Below are 16,390 nucleotides of genomic sequence, written 5' to 3'. Positions count from 1 at the left end.
AAAAACCCGAGAAAAATTAATATTAAAAAACCCGACTTTATTGGTTTGGTTTGGTTTATAGATTTAATAACCCGACACAAATGGTTTGGTTTGGTTTATAAAAAATACGAACCAACCCGATCCATGTACACCCCTACTCCCAGCTTAGCCCTTATAACTTCAAATTTCTCCTCGGGAAGAGCCTTGGTCATAATGTCTGCAATCAGCTTATCTGAGATGCAATGAACAAGTTTAACTTCAACATCCTTCTATGCTTGCTCGATAGCGTGAAATTTCACATTTATATGCTTTCTATGACCATGTTGCAATGGATTTTTGGCCATAGATAGTGCTGACTTGCGATGATGTATTCTGCTTCTGTGTAAGGTTGAGCTACACCTCTTGCTTCTTTGAATTCCATGAGAACATGCCTGAACCAAGTGTGAAATCATATCCATCAATTACCCTTGCTCTTCCTTTTTTAAAACCAAATACCATAATCAACCATCCCCTTGACATACCTCAAGGTTCATTTAGCTACACCAGGATGAACTTGACTTGGAGCATACATAAACCTCAATAGAAGACTTGCCCTGGACATGAGATCAGGTCTTGTTGCGGACAAATAATACAACAAACTACCAATTAGACTTCTATAAACTGTTGGATAAGTCATATCTTCTCCTTCATACTTCGAAATCTTTTCATTGTGAACTAGTGGGGTCGATATAAGTTTGCACCCCAAAAACTAACTCATGAAGGAAAGATTGTGCTAGTCCACCCCTAAGTTAATGACGTGGGACTCAATGATGCATGTTTAGGGAAAGGAAATTTACATTGCCATTAATAACTAACTAGTGAACTTGTTCGCACAATTATAAAATATATTATTATATCGATTAAATATATTTATCTAATATTTGAATACTAAGAATAAACACAAATATAAGTAGTCTACACATTACGTTCTTTTCATAATTACATAATTTTGTTGGAATAATAATTCAAAGTTGGAGTAGGAATCCTAAGTTGTTTAGAATTTGTTATTTGCTATTTATTTAATTCATGTCTAGTTAGGATTTGTTTGTCCTAGTTTATATAGTAATAAGTTTTCTTATTCTTATCTGACTTCTTTTCTGATTTTACTGAGCCGAGGGTCTTTCGAAAACAGCCGTCCTACCTTGGTAGGAGTCAGGTTTGCGTACACTTTACTCTCTCCAGACCCCACGTTGTGGGATTTCACTGGATCGTTGTTGTTGTACTATTATAAATATGGATATTGCTAGGTTATTTTCTATACACAAGAATATACAGAAAAATACAGAATAGAAAGATCAAGAGAAATCTTGTAGTAAGATTCAAGAAATTTTGAATTTATAAATAAAATATTTTCCTTCAAATGTTTTCTACCCGTCCCCTAGGTACGGTCTACCCGATCCGTAGGATTAGTCTACCCGGCCTGAAGGCTCGATCTAGTGTTAAAGCACTTTGTCTCCAACTCTCGTTGATGCCTTCCCACCAACTCTATTTTTTTTACTTTCTCAAGAGAGATCTTGTAGTAAGATTCAATAAATTTTGAGTTTATAAATAAAATATTTTCCTTCAAATTGGTATCAGAGTTTTTACGATCCTAGTAGAGAATCAAAGAGTTTTCGTTGTCGGCGGGTGGCTATGACCCGTGTATGCCGTCCATCTAGCCAATGATCATGATGACAAATGCCGGAAGAATGATATATGCATGAAAACATCTTGCTAGGAAGAAGGAATTACAAAAACATTACCGAGTTAAAGAAGTGCAAGCAAACATGGCACAAGATGAAGAAACTTTTGTCTAATTAAAAGTTGGAGAAAGTTTTAAAAAAAAGAGTTTGTGGGATGGGCTGTAACACCCCTCAAAATTTTCCCTAAGATTCGGGCCTTCTTTGTATACGTGTGGGGCCCATCGTATTTATTTTGAAGTATGTGCTTGAGTTAAGATGAGTCCCTGAGAAATTAGGAGCGTTGGAGGTGATGTGGGGTCATTGAGGACCCCTAGGACCGAGCTAAGTCCAAGAGATCCGTTGTGGCTAAGTTTAGGACGAGTTCATGTAAGGGTCGACTTTTAACGACCCTATCTTTTGAAAGGCGTCAATCTGGGCCCACGACCTATCAAATTAAAGGTCGTCGAGTCTTCTTTCCAACGCCACCAAGAACGTAAATTTTGGAATTCGGAGTCAAAAGATATGACGATCCTAAGATGAACTAGCACGATAGGAATTTCATTTTTTGGCCTGAGTTGCAACTGCTGGGGAAATGGCCTTGGCGCTGTAAGGGCGCGACGCGCCACTATCGCGCCAGAAACATGCCTCAGTAGTTTGGTCCTTGGCGTGACGCGCCACTAAAAGTTGTGCAGGGTTTTCAGGACAAATTCCCAGAATTCAGAACAATGGGCTTGGCGCTGTAAGGGTGCGACGCGCCACTATCGCGCTAGAAACATGCCTCAGTAGTTTGGTCCCTGGCGCGACGCGCCACTAAAAGTTGTGCAGGTTTTAGGCGTAATTGGCCTTGGCGCTGTAAGGGCGCGACGCGCCACTATCGCGCCAAGGGCGTTTTGGCCTAATTTTCAGAATTTGGAGGAAGGGCAATTTGGGAATTGTCCCAAATTATATATACACAAGCCTTGTACATTTTGAGACCATTTCTTCAGCCCCCACTCTCTCTCTAAAAGCCCTAGCTCCTCTCTCTTCTCTTCTTCTCCATTTCCAACAAAAAGGGGTCCAAGAACTTCAAGATTTGAGTCCTCCATTGAAGACCCAACCACAAGGTTTTCTTCAAGACTTCACTAAGGTATGTAAGGCTAACCTAAAATATGGATTTAGTTCTTTCATATGCCCATAGATGTGTTGGATAGAAGTTGTGAAAGAGTTGAACCTTCTAGGAAGGTTTTCTTGAAAGTTTTCCTAAACTATAGAATGTTTTTAAGTACTATTAGTTGATTGATGTTTTTAATGACTTGAGTTACTAAATAGTTATTTTTCATATTATTAACTACCAATGTATCTTTGTATATAGATTTATAGGTATTGACGATATTCTTGAGTTGAGTTTTGTTGAGAGTATGGATTCATGTTTCATTCACATGAACCCAAGATGAGATTTCTTTGGTCATAATTTGTCTTGAGTTGAGGTGGATGGTTTTGTGTATATATGTATTGATTGGAATGAAAAGGATGAATTGGATAGTTAAGAATGTCCCTTTGTTTCTATAATTTGAACATAGGACTAAAATGAAGATTTGCGGAGTAGATGTTTGATAATGATGTGATGATAATAGTTGATAATGATGTGATGATAATATTTGATGGTGACGTGAATGATAATGTTTGATGACGATGTGAATGATGATATTTGATGATGATGTAAATGATAATATATGATGACGATGTGATGATAATGTTTGATGATGATGAAAATGATAATATATGATGATGATGTGATGATGATGTTTTGATGACGATGTGAGGGATGACGTGAATGGTGCTTATGTAATATGTGTAGAATGATTGATGAAGAGGTATGTTGATGAGGAGGTTGTGTGATGAAGTGGATTGGAGTCTAATGTGATTTTGTGGTATATGATGTGCATAATTTGAGTTGATCGGATGTCTTAGGAATATTTTGAAAATAAATAATCTTTTGAGGAGAAGCTTTAAATAAATTATTTGTGAACCTTTTTGCATAAACTATTTATACACTATTTTGAGTCTAAAGAATTATTAGTTTTATCTTTGATTTAGAAAAGAGTTTAAGTATGAGTTGAGTATGAGGAGCCTTTAAATGAGTTGAGTATTTTTACATTAAAGTATCTATTTTGAGTTTGAGTTGAGGAGTTGAAATTATATTTTAATGTACATAATATTTTCTGCATTCATTGAGTTGAGATTGTATAAATTTTTAAAGACAAGAGTTTGATGATTTGAGATGAGTCGATTTGAAAGAAGGTCCAATTAGACTTGTCATTATGAGTTAATTGAGTTGAAATGAGAACAGAGTTGATGAGGTGGCAATGTTCCACATGAAACTAGCCGTGAGGGCTTATTTGAGATGATTGGAGGAGTTTTATGAGCATGGAGTCATGGGAGGAGTATCGAGCACCGAATTGGGCAAGAGTATAGTCCGTACTCGAACCCAATACCTGTGTTGCCAAACGTAGGGGGGATTGAACCGTTAAGTCGGATGCTTCCCCGAGAGTTTTGTCCTGACATTATAGGACTTGGTTGGATTGGATCCATGAGTGTTTGATTCGTTCATACCCTGGCAAGGTATGAACGGGCGCGGCAACAACGTCGTTTTGTTGTACCTTTACTGGCTCATAAGTGATGGTTGTCGGTTAAGAGAAACTCCCATTTATGTCTTGATAGTACTCTGAGTCAGTTGAGTTGAGTGAGTTGCTATATGCTTATGAGTTAGTCCCGTCTAAACTATTTCTTGTTAGACTTAGGACACTTGAGTGAGTTGTTACATATTTATTGAGTTGAGTCCTTTGAGTTGAATTGTGAAACGTTGCATAATTTAATTTGCATATTTACTGAGTTGAGTCCTTTGAGCTGATTGTTGAGTTGAATGTTGAGTAGATTGTATACGGTCGGATTGGAGTAGATGGATTGTGATTGGATTGAATAGAATGGTATGTGACTAGATTGGATTTGATTATTGAGTTGATTGTTGAGTTGAGTATATATAATCGGATTGTACATGATTGAAATGGATCGAATTGTAAATGATTTGATTGAACTGTATTATACATGATTGGATTGGACTGTATGGTATATGATTGACCCTTGTCTAAAAATGTATTCTTACTTTAGACTTATGATGCCTTATTTGAGTCTCTCTTATCTTTCTGGTTTGAGATATGTGGACCGATGTTATTCTTCCTCGAGGTACGTTTCATTCTGCCATATTACATACCAGTACATTCCACGTACTGACGCCATTTGGCCTGCATCATTTCATAGTGCAGAGACAGGTTTATGAGATTGTCAATATGAGCATCATTGGGGATCTATTTGCACTCAGCGTATTGGTGAGTCCTCCCCTACATTCGGAGGACACCGTTTGTGTATTCTTACATCGAGTTAGCCTTTTTTATTTTTATTTGAGGTAGCCATGAACATGTCATTGGCACCAATTAGATAATAGTGATAGATGCTTCATAGACTAGATAGAGATGCGTCAATTGAGTATTTCTTTCCTTAAATTATTCTTGTCAAACTATTTATAATGACAAATATTAGAGTTGATTTGTTGGCCCATGGCCTTTATTCTTTGAGTTAGACTGATGTTTGAGTTGCCCACCGAATATTCTCTTTATTCTTTTGTCTTCCGCCAATTGAATGCATGAAAGAATGTGTGATCAGGCTATGTGGTTCGCTTGGGAGCCAGAAATGGTTTCTGAGTGCCAGTTACGTCTAGGGTACCCTCCCGGGGCGTGACATGGGCATCTACGAGAGTTGGAGACAACGTGCTCTAACAACCAAAACCAAAAAAAGAGTTGGTGGGACGTATCAACGAGAGTTGGAGACAAGTGCTTTAACACTAGACCGAGCTACGGGCCTGGTAGAGCGGACCTTCGGGCCTGGTAGATCGAGCCTTCAGGCCGGGTAGATCTGACATACAGTCCGGGTAGACTGAGTCTTCGGGTCGGATAGACCGGACATACAATCCGGGGTGACCTAGCCTTCGGGTCGGGTAAACTGAACCTACATGCCGGGTAGACCGTACCTATGGGACGGGCAAACTGTACCTACAAAGCAGTATATATGTATTGCATCACTTGAAAGTCAGAGAGAGTGCTCTAATACAACCAAAGAAAAAAAATTGAAGATTGAAGAGAAAGTGTTCCAATACAACAAGAAGAAGAATGAAACATAGGATTGAAGAAAAGTGTTTTCCCATACAACAACAATGACTAGAAGAAAAAGACAAGAGTATACAACTTTGAATTACGGGAGAATGTTGGAATAATAATTCAAAGTTGGAGTAGGAATCCTAATTTGTTTAGGATTTGTTATTTGCTATTTATCTAATTTATGTCTAGTTAGGATTTGTTTGTCCTAGTTTATATAGGAATATGTTTTCTAGTCATAATTTAATTTGATTTCTTACTATTATAAATAGGGATGTTGCTAGGTTATTTTCTATACACAAGGATATACAAAAAAATACAGAATAGAAAAATCAAGAGAGATCTTGTAGTAAGATTCAAGAAATTTTGAGTTTATAAATAAAATATTTTCCTTCAAATTTTGATGTTTTTAAATATTCTTTAACAAAAATCAATTAGAAATCTAAAATTAATTATATGTTTACCATAAACTGTTTTTCTTTGTTTCGGAAAAATTACAGTGATAAAAATTCCTATCTAATATTTGAACACTATTATTAAATTAGTTATTTAATTAGGATTTGATTGCAGCCCAAAATGCATTAAGTAATGTATAAAAGTCATACATCTACAGTCTTTTAATGTATATATAAATAAAAGTGATTATATTAAAATAAATGGAAGCCTCCCCTTCGACTTCTTAAATAATGGCCAAAAAAAGAGGAGAAAAAAGCCGTCATTAATTAATAGAAGTTGAATATTTGCCCATTAATAAGTAGTTTAAATTAATTCACATCAAAATATTACTATTTAATATTTTATTAATTAGATGTTTAATAACATTTTTATTTGGATAAAATCGTAATTCAACTTTTAAAGTAAAAGTTTTCAGCTTTTAATATAATCTGATTAAAGTAAAACAACACAAGTAAAAGATAATACTCTTCTCGATATATTTAATATTAAGAAAAAACTTGATTCTTTCCAAACTGCTTATTGAATAATGTTAATTTCCTTAGCGAAAAGAAATTTCAAAATTAAAATTGACCAAATCTTATTAAGATCAATAATATGTAAAGAGATACATTTTTTATTATTAAATCCAATTGAGGTGGCGGGGGTTTAATTTGGCATGGATCTCTACTACATAAATTAAAGCTCAAAAGATTAAATTGTTTTGAAAAATAAAATTACATAAAGATGTAGAAGATAATAGTTTATTCAGACTTTTGTACATCTCTTAAAGATGTAGAGTAAACTAAAAAAACTCTAGATTGGACCCAACATAAATATCTAGAGTAACAAAATATTTAATGTTACAATTAATGTCAATTCTTAAGCATTTTAATTCTAACAGAAAGCATTGAGGGTTTTGGATACTACAATACAATATACATAACCAAAATGACCAATAAAGTTGATATCAATATAGTTGTTACCCCAAAAAATCGAACCAAATCAAAAAACAAATGAAATTGGAGAAAAAGACTTTTTTTGTTGTTGTTAGGTTTTGTTTGTTAAACCCTATTTTCAACATGTTAAAACTTTCTGTTTCATCGAGCCCCGACCTAGCTTATGGTCCTCCTTTGAGTGAAGACAATTGAATGAATTTGTTTTAAAAAATTACAATAAACCAGAAAATCCGATAAAAGCCGAACCCGATGAAGAACTAATGTACTTGGTTCGCTTGTTTTAGTATTAGTAAAATCAATTTAATTGGTTTGGTTTCTTTTTAGCTAAAAAAAACAACTTGAACCGAGCCACCAATACGCCTAGCTATCTGCACCTTCTTCATGTTGCGTATAATTAATGGCTGATAGTCCTGTTTTTTGAACCCCCAATCGCTACCCTTTAGGTGTGCACTAGCTGATAGTTTTCGAAAAGTATATTTAAAAAGCATTTGGGCAAAAATATTTTTTCTCAAACCATCTACTATTCAATAACCCCCCTCCTATTTTACTTGCTACTATATAATAGTCATTTAGCTTATAAACTTTAGCAACATACTTACTAACTTTGTTTGGTTCAAAATGGAGCCAACAAATTTAAGAGGGAGTAGTTTAAGAGAAAGAATAACTAGGGAAAATAGTTTGAGAGGGAGCTTAAGTTTAAAGAGGAATAGTACTTATAACTCTAGATGGACTGGCAATGAAGGGGAGATTTTTAATCGTTTGACGAGAGACGAAGATGATGAAGAGGCTCTTAAATGGGCAGCTCTCGAAAAACTTCCAACGTTCGATCGTATGAGAAAAGGTCTCTTGTTTGGATCACAAGGTGCATCTGCTGAAATTGATATACATGATATTGATTTTCAAGAAAGAAAAAAGTTGCTTGAAAGGCTTGTGAAAGTTGTAGATGAGGATAATGAGAAGCTCTTGTTGAAACTCAGACAAAGAATTGACAGGTAAGTGAATGAATCTTTTGTCGTCTTTGATGGGCGAAAAAATATCTATATAGATGATACCAATTAGTTGTGATTAATTTTTAGCAATGTTCGGCATTTTTTTTTAGGTTCAATGTTCGTTAGGAGTCTTTAGGACTTGTTATAGATATATATGTTGGTAGAAAATCTAGAGAATTTGTAGTGTTAGAGAAACTAATCCTTATACTCCTTCTGTTCCAATTTATGTGACATAATTTGACTGTGCACGGTTTTGAAACTTGTGGTCTTAAATATATCATAATGTGGCTATAGGACTTTTGAAACTCACGGCCATAAACATGTCATATAACTTGTGTGGCTATAGAAGTTTCTCACAAAAGGTGGAACAAAAATTTAAAGTTTGGTGTTTCCAGATATAAAAGTGTGTTATTCTTTCTAAAACAAACTAATAAGGAAATAGTTTTACATACACTGGAATGGAGGGAGTAATATTTAACTGAGACATATGTAAATAATAGGGTGGCGTGGATAGTGAGGATTCATATAGTCAATCTGGCTTGCTTACAAATTGAGGATTCATATTTCAAACTTCTTGTTCAATAAAAAAGCATTTTATGTAGAAATTTAACTAACGGTTGATGTTTCTCGGAATTGTTTTTGCAGAGATGTTGGTTGAACTGTCAAGAATAGAGAAAGCAGCAAAAATCAAGCCAGATCCTGATATTGATGTCTTTATGAAGGTAAGCAAGTAAAATATTTCCTTTCTCGAAAACAAATGCTTATAACTTTAATTATTTTGTGATGATGTAGGCATTAGCAGCAGAGGGACAAGAAGCCAATTCTGAACGAGAACTCTTACTAATGAAGAGGAACTCATTTGTTTACGTCTTCAAGTTCATTAAGGTGACAACTTTGTCAAGTCTCTGTCTCAAGTTTATTTGATATGTTCACAGCTTACAATTATGGCACTCATATCGATGACCCTCTTTTTCCGAACTAAGATGCCCTGTGATACTATTGAAGATGGAGGAAAATATGCTGGTGCCCTCTTTTTTATTGTCACTATGATTATGTTTAATGGAACGGTTGAGATAGGCATGATAATTTACAAACTTCCTATCTTTTACAAGCAAAGAGACCTTCTGTTTTTCCCTTCATGGGCTGATGCAATGCCATCATGGATACTCAAAATCCCTCTAACATTTGTTGAAGTTGGGCTTTGGGTGCTCCTCACTTACTATGTCATCGGATTTGATCCGATCCCTGTAAGGTAAGGGAAGAAAGATGATGCATTATAAATATCAGGTTAACTTCAACAGTTTCCTTTTTCCTTTTGCAGATTATTCAAACATTTCTTGCTACTCATATTAGTAAACCTGATGGCATCAGGATTGTTCCTCTTCATTGGGGCCGCTGGAAGGACCATGGGAGTTGCTAATACATATGGAACGTTTGCTATGCTTTTACAATTTGTATTGGGTGGATTCGTTCTTTCACGAGGTATATTTGTTGATTTATGTGGTTGTAGAAGCTTTTATCTTGCTAAAACCTACTACTGCTAATATTGTAGATGATTTGAAGAAATGGTGGATATGGGGTTACTGGTCTTCACCATTGATGTATTCTTTGAATTCAATTCTTGAGAATGAATTTGATGGGAAAAGGTGGAAACAAATTGCACCAAATGGAACTGATTCACTTGGAATTGCAGTTGTAAGATCTCGAGGGTTCTTCCCAAATGCATACTGGTACTGGATAGGTGTCGGTGCACTTATTGGATTCACAATCGTCTTTAACACCTTCTACAATCCTGCACTCGCTTATCTCAACCGTGAGTATCTTTAGAGTTTCTCCATTTATTTTTCCCTAAAGGTGAAAACATTGAATATTTAGTTGAATATCTACAGCATTTGGTAAGCCGCAAGCTATGATATAAGAAGGCTGTGATGATGCCAAAACTATGAGCACTGAGAAAGAAGTGTCAAATAGTGAGGGACAGAATAAGAAAAAGGGAATGGTTCTTCCATTTGAACCGCATTCCATCACCTTCGATGAAGTTACATACTCGGTTGACATGCCTCAGGTAACTAGCTGGGAATTGTTATGGATAAAAAATTAGTGATACTTTCCAGTGACACTGAACTTTCCAATGATACTTCAAGGAAATGAAATATCAAGGTGCCACTGAAGATAGATTGGTACTTCTGAATGGTGTATGTGGAGCTTTCAGGCCCTGTGTTTTGACAGCACTGATGGGAGTTAGTGGTGCTGGAAAAACAACTCTAATGGATGTATTGGCCGGACGAAAAAACAGGAGGATATATTGAGGGCAGCATCAAGATCTCTGGCTATCCAAAAAAGCAAGAAACATTTGTGTGTATATCTTCATACTGTGAGCAGAATGATATCCATTCACCTTATGTTACAGTTTATGAGTCATTAGTATACTCAGCTTGGTTGCGTTTACCTTCTGATGCTGATTGCAAGACCAGAAAGGTTGGCTCCTTTTGAAAATCAGTTAAATGCAATAAAGGAGGAAATCATGACAACATTTCCTATTTAATATCCTTGTGCAGATGTTTGTTGATGAAGTTATGGAACTTGTGGAGCTTACACCATTAAGATCAGCCTTGGTTGGTCTGCCAGGAGTCAGCGGTCTCTCAACCGAGCAACGCAAAAGGTTGACCATTGCAGTGGAACTAGTGGCAAACCCCTCAATCATTTTCATGGATGAACCAACTTCGGGGCTGGATGCAAGAGCTGCTGCAATTGTGATGAGAACTGTTAGGAACACAGTCGACACAGGAAGAACCGTTGTTTGTACCATCCATCAGCCTAGTATCGACATTTTTGAAGCCTTTGATGAGGTGAATTTAATATATGTGTCTTCTTTCTCTTTTGGCATTGAATACTAACATAAAGATCACTCTTTGCAGCTATTTCTAATGAAACGAGGAGGGAAAGAGATATATGTCGGTCCATTAGGTCACCATTCTTGCCATTTGATCAGATACTTCAAGCCTTGGAAACAGCCTCTGGCAGAAATGCAAGGCAAGGCTGCGTACAATAGACCCTTGTGGTCAGGCCCTTCCCCGGACCCCGCGCATAGCGGGAGCTTTAGTGCACCGGGCTGCCCTTTACTTTGAGTTAAGTTGTCTAAGCGGACAAATGAGCCTCCCGTTTTTCAAGTTAATACCATCAAATAACAAACTAATTCTTCTTGTATTCAGTCAATTCCTGGGGTAAGGAAAATACAAGATGGCTACAATCCAGCAACTTGGATGTTAGAAGTCACAAACAGCTCAGGAAATGACGTTGGGGGTTGATTTTACTGATTTGTACAAGAAATCAGACCTTTACAGGAGGAATAAAACATTGATTAGTGAACTTAGCATGCCTCGCCCTGGTACAAAAGGCCTACATTTCGACAATCAATACTCACAACCATTTTGGACCCAATGTATGGCTTGCCTTTGGAAGCAACATTGGTCATCCTGGTGTAATCCTGTTTATACTGCAGTCAGATTTGTCTTTACAATATTCATCGCCTTGGCCATCGGGACAATGTTCTGGGATCTTGGTACTAAAGTGTAAGTCTAAACATATGACGAAACAAGCACTCATATAATCTGGGAAATACTTTTAGTTCTTTATGCTAAAAGCTTATTTTTTTGGTATTCTAGGGGAAAGATCCAAGACCTATTTAACGCTATCGGATCAATGTATGCTCCTGTTTACTTCCTTGGTTATCAACATGCATCATCAGTGATACCTGTTGTAGCCGTTGAGCGTACAGTATATTACAGAGAAAGAGCTGCTGGAATGTATTCTGCCATCCCCTATGCCTTTGGACAAGTAAGAAGATGATTTAACTTCTTATATGTCAATTTCCGGTTTAAAAAGTCTAAAAAGAAATAACTCTAATTTGCACTTTCATTGAAATTCTGTATGTCTTTGTCCAAGCTGCTGCTTATGGTGTTATCTTCTATGCTATGATCGGATTTGAATGGACAGTGACCAAGTTCTTTTGGTACTTGTTCATCATGTATTTCACTGTCTTGTACTTCACCTTCTATGGTATGATGACCGTTGCCGTTACCCCAAATCAAAATGTCGCGCAAATTGTCTCTGTCTTCGGCTATGGAATGTACTTACAGGATTCATTGTTCCACGACCTGTAAGTTCTTGAAACACTTCCATTTTTTTCTACATGAAAATCAATTTATAGCTTGAAAATGATGACATGTTTCTCGTAGCTTTTTTGGTGGAGATGGTACTATTGGGCTTGTCCTGTTTCCTGGACATTGTATGGCTTGACTGCATCGCAATTCGAAGACCTCCAAAACAAAATTACTGATATTGATGAAACAGTGAAACAATTCTTGAGGCGTTACTTCGGGTTCAAGCATGATTTTCTTGGAGTAGTTGCAGTTGTGACTGTTGCATATGCTGTTGTTTTTGCCTTTACATTTGCTTTGGCTATTAAGTTTTTCAACTTCCAGAAAAGATAGAAGAGCTAATGTTTTTCAACTAATGTTGCAACAATATTTCTTTTAGTGGCGACTAATAAAACAATTAGCGGTGACAAATAACACTACTGATAAGTACTTGGCGGCAATTAATATTCACTTTTAGCGGGGACTAATATAGGCATTTGCGGCAACTACAGTTGCTAGTAAACCTTACTTTTAGTAGCGACTAATATAGCCATTGGCGACAAACAAAGGTTCGGTTTTCGGTTTAACCGATAAAAAAAGCTTATATGATTATATATACATGATGTACATAAAAATAGAAATAGTAGCAAGATAAAAGTCCAACATAAAATTTTACATTAATCACTTTTGTTTAAGACATAATTATTCGAATATCTTCTAAAGATTCATGCAATAAATTCAGGAAACAACATTGATTATTTTTTTCTTTGTCATATTCAAATCTAAAATTGAAAAGAGACAAGGTAATACTAGTTTGTGTCGAGAAGATAGAAAGTGTCGCAATAGAGAGGGAAAGAGACTAGTTTATGTTGCCTACGACACAAAATGACACTAAAATTTAGAAAATAAGATTGGTAAAATGTTGAAATCATTGTTATATAATAAAGGGCAATATAATAATAATTTTTAATATAATTTTATTGTGTTATCGATTTAATCATTAATTAAAAATTACAAAATTAGAAATCGAACTGAAAACCCAATCAAAAATTTAAAAAAAATCGTCAACCCGATAATGATAAATCTATAGTATATTTTTTTTATTCAATTTATAAGTTAAATCAGTTTTTGCACACCCCTACTTTAGTGGTTACACTTAGTGCCGACAATTTTCCGTAAAAGTACATTTAGCGACGACTAATATACAAAAATTCATATTTTTTTCTAGATTACATATAATATCTCTTGACATTATTTTTTCTTCATTCCAAGCACAATCAATCTTTATGTATAATATGTGTATATCTACATCTATTTTACCTTAAAACCTTGTGCGGCTCAGAAATGCTATGAATACGTCGTGGATGGTGTCGAGGCTACACGTACTAATACCCTAGATACCTACGGAGGATCTCATACGGGTTTCGGAAAAAAATTGACCGAAAGTCATTTCACTAAAATGTTATTAAGATGTCGTGGATCGTATCGAGAGTACCTGTACTGATCCTTTGGGTAATGACGAAGGTCTCATAATAGTTTCGAAAAAAATCAATCAAAAGTTAGTTCACCAAATTATTTATGGGCTAATACACATGAAAAATTAGAAAATCGTCTAATTCTGCTTGTGCGACCCTTATGTGCTATGAATGTGTCATGAATCGTGCCGATGCTAATCGTACTAATCACCTGGGTACTAATGGAGGTCCTATAATAGTTTTGGAAAAAAATTGACCGAAAACAATTCACCAAAATATTCATGGGCAAACACAAACGAAAAATAAGAAAATCGCCTAATTCCGCTTGTGTGGCTCCTAAATGCTAAGAATGCATCGTAAATCATGTCGAGGCTGCACATACTGATACCCGAGAACTTACGGAGAGTTCCATAAGGGTTTCGAAAAAAAACTTGGCTGAAAGGCAGTTCACCAAAATATTAATGGGCTAACACACACGAAAAATGAGAAAACCCATAATTCCGCTTTTGCGATCCCTAAATGCTATGAATGCATTGTGGATCATGTCGAGGCTACACGTATTGATCCATCGAGTACTTACGGAGGGTCCCATATGGGTTTCAAAAAAATTGAGCGGAAGTCAGTTCCCCAAAATATTAATGAGCTAACACAAATGAAAAATGAGAAAATCGTCTAATTCCCCTTCTGCGGCCCCTACATACTATGAATGCACTATGGATTATGCCGAGGCTACTCATACTGATCCCTCGGATTCTTACAGAGGGTCCTAAAAGGGATTCGAAAAAAAATTGACAGAAAGTCAGTTCACCAAAATACACACGAAAAATTAGAAAATTGCCTAATTTCGCTTGTGAGACCCCTATAGAGGGTTCCATAACGATTTCAAAAAAAATAATCGAAAGCTAGTTCACCAAAATATTCACGGGCTAACACACATGAAAAATGAGAAAATATAATTTTGTTTGTGCGGCCTCTAAATGTTATGAATGTGTCGTGGATAGTGATGAGGCTACACTTAATAATCCCTGGGATATTACTGAAGGTCCCATAAGAGTTTTGGAAAAAAATTGACCGAAAGTCAGTTCACCAAAATATTTATGAGCTAACACACACGAAAAGTGAAAAAATGCCTAATTTCGCTTGTGTAATCCCTAAATGCTATGAATGCGCCGTGGATCATGCTAAGGCTACACATATTGATCCCCCGGATACTTACGAAGGGTCGCATAAGGGATTCAGAAAAAATTGATCGGAAGCCAATTCATCAAAATATTTATGGACTCATACGCACGAAAAATGAGAAAATCGCCTAATTCATCTTTTGTGGCCCCTAAATACTATGAATGTGTCGTGGATCGTTTCGAGGCTACACGTACTAATTCCTCAGGTACTAACGGAGGGTATCATAATGGTTTCAAGAAAAAATTGACTGAAAGGTATTTCACCAAAATATTTATGGGCTAACACACATGAAAAATAAGAAAATCGCCTAATTCAGCTTGTGCGGCCCTGACATTCTAGAAATGCATCGTGGATCGTGCCAAGGCTACACATAATGATTCTCTAGGTACTTACGAAAGGTACCATAAGGTTTTCAGAAAATATTGATTGAAAGCTAGTTCACCAAAATATTAATGGGCTAACACACACGAAAAATGAAAAAATCGTCTAATTCTATTTGTGCGGCCCCTAAATGCTATGAATGCGCTATAGATCATGACGAGGCTACACGTACTAAACTCCTGGGTACTTACGGCGGATCCTATAGGAGTTTTGGAAAAAAAATTGACCAGATGCTAGTTCACCAAAATATTCATGAGCTTACACACATGAAAAATGAGAAAATCGCCTAATTCCGCTTGTCCAACCTCTAAATGCTATGAATGCACCGTGGATCATGCTGAGGCTACACATGTTTATCCCCTGGACACTTATGGAGGGTTTCAAAAAAAATTGATCGGAAGTCAGTTCACCAAAATATTCATGGGCTAACACACACGAAAATTGAGAAAATTGCTTAATTCCGCTTGTGCGACTTCTAAATGCTATGAATGCGTCATGGATCGTATTAAGGCTACACTTACTGATTTCCCGGGTATTTACGAAGGTTCTCATAAGGGTTTTGAAAAAAATTTGACCGGAAGCCAGTTCATCTAAATATTCATGAGCTAACACATACGAAAAATGAGAAAATCACCTAATTTCGCTTGTGCGGCTCTTAAATGCTATAATTGGTCGTGGATCCGACGATGCTACACGTATTGATCCTCGGGTGCACATCCAAAAGTGCTTTTCATATCATTGAAAATTTCTGCCCGATCACTATCTGAACAATCCATATATTGCCCTTGTTCTTCCTTTTTAAATAAAATACCATAATCAACAGTTTCCTTGATATACCTTAATGTCCGTCCAGCTACATCAAGATGAACTTGACTTGGAGCATGCGTAAACCTCGACAGAAGACTTTCGACTGACATGAGATTAGGTCTTGATGCTGTCACATATAGCAAACTAGCCATTAGACTTC

General features: G+C 36.2%; 1 pseudogene; it reads left to right on the top strand.

Annotated features, from left to right (window-relative positions):
• The first annotated feature begins 7,875 nt into the window (after positions 1–7,875).
• LOC129895626 (pleiotropic drug resistance protein 1-like) lies at positions 7,876–12,739 on the top strand (annotated as a pseudogene).
• Positions 12,740–16,390: the final 3,651 nt, after the last annotated feature.

The sequence above is a fragment of the Solanum dulcamara genome, chromosome 1, assembly GCF_947179165.1.
Source record: "Solanum dulcamara chromosome 1, daSolDulc1.2, whole genome shotgun sequence".
In the NCBI taxonomy this organism is placed as follows: Eukaryota; Viridiplantae; Streptophyta; class Magnoliopsida; order Solanales; family Solanaceae; genus Solanum; species Solanum dulcamara.
The sequence above is the reverse complement of the archived record's forward strand: the minus strand, read 5'-3'. Positions and strand labels throughout refer to the sequence as shown.